Raw genomic sequence first — 1656 nt, 5'->3', positions numbered from 1 at the left:
AAAATATTGCTTCTTAGATTTCCGAATACACGTTAACCGTGACAGAATAAGCATAAGCCTAGCCTAATTTTTTTTTGCTTTTCAGTATTCGAATGGGGGGGGGGGCGTCTGGGGGAGGCGCAAGCTGTTTGTGTGAAGGCCTACGCCCCCCTTGGATACGCCACTGCAAGTAGGTGAAGGAATATATTTCTCATCTAATTTAAGCATGAAAAAAAATATCAACACGTAATACTTGTACCCAATTTACACAGAAGCCCTTGTTTTATTTTTTGTTTTTTTTGTTTTTAAACTGCCGCTGAACAGGGCATATTTTGATATCCCTGCAGCTCAGCGACAAAGGTATATCCCTGCGGTTTGGGTGCTGGCTTGGAATTCTTTTCTTGTATTTTTTTCAAAACACATCTGCTCACTGTTGAGTATAGAGACCCCTGTATTTTGCATGGTATATGAATAACCTTTAAACTTCTTCACTTGAGATGCTTGTGTGCAGTGTGTGTGTGAGTTGGTCTTTTGTTGTATGTGTATTAAGGTATAAAGTTAATAAAATATTTACTGTTAATTTTCTTTGAATCTTCATCATCTGTATCTTATTATGATGAAAGTATATTGTTTTGTACTGATGGAAATAAAAGTATTAATCAAGCTGTTACATTCGTCATAATTTTATTAATAATATTTAACTCTGTGCGAATTATAAATGTAATATGAATGAAAACACTGACTGAATGAATGAAACCCAGATCATCTGGCCTCTCCAAAACCGAACAAGCTTTAACATGGAGCGATTCTTGTTGCAAGTTGTTAAATTTGACGAAATAATGTGTATTGATTGTGTATTAGTGGAAAATTCCAATGATATATACATATCTCATGGTAATTATACAAATTTAGAGAAGGAAATTAAAAATATCTGAATGTGGTTTAGGCATGATGCTCAGTGGTGTGCAGTCAGACGTGTCTTCTGAATAATCAATCACATTCCTACGGTGTAAATATTCACATTCACAATGTGCGCTATCTGTTAAATTTGTTTCTTTTTTCAGAAAGAAACAATCTTCCTAATTATACAGACAGCATTGCTCATTGGTTATGCTAAAAATATTAAGCTAAAAAATTGCACAGTAACAGTGCTCACTGAAGTTTGCCCACCGATATAATCCTGTTAGGATAACAGGATTGCATAAAATAAGTAGGTACCCCATAAAAAGATTATTAGTTTATCACCCTATCAAAAAAAAAACCTGATAAGGAAGGGAGGCTTTTTTTTTGTATTATATACAACTTCTAAACTACAATCATCTTTCCAAATCATAAAGAGTTAAACCTAATCATATAAAATACATAGCCATACAAGCAAGGTTTAGTCGTGGCTATTATGATAACATATTTATTCAATACGTAAAAAGGCAAAATTAACTATCAACATTCAAGCATCATCAGGGGCGGATCCAGGATTTGAAAAAGGGTGGTTTAAAATATTTCTAATAATTTTGATTCCTAGATGGCCAAAAATTATCTTTCCCGACTTCTGAGGTGTCTTTTAATGACCTTTAAGTTCTTCAAAATTCAAGGGTGTCCCCCTCTTGAAAAAGGTCAGATAATTTTATCTCTTCCTAGAGAAAAAAAAAATTAGAGACATAGGCAATATGTTATTAT

Source organism: Anneissia japonica, unplaced genomic scaffold (genome assembly GCF_011630105.1).
Source record: "Anneissia japonica isolate Jap-2015-1 unplaced genomic scaffold, ASM1163010v1 scaffold287869_len1821871_cov162, whole genome shotgun sequence".
In the NCBI taxonomy this organism is placed as follows: domain Eukaryota; kingdom Metazoa; phylum Echinodermata; class Crinoidea; order Comatulida; family Comatulidae; genus Anneissia; species Anneissia japonica.
The sequence above is the reverse complement of the archived record's forward strand: the minus strand, read 5'-3'. Positions refer to the sequence as shown.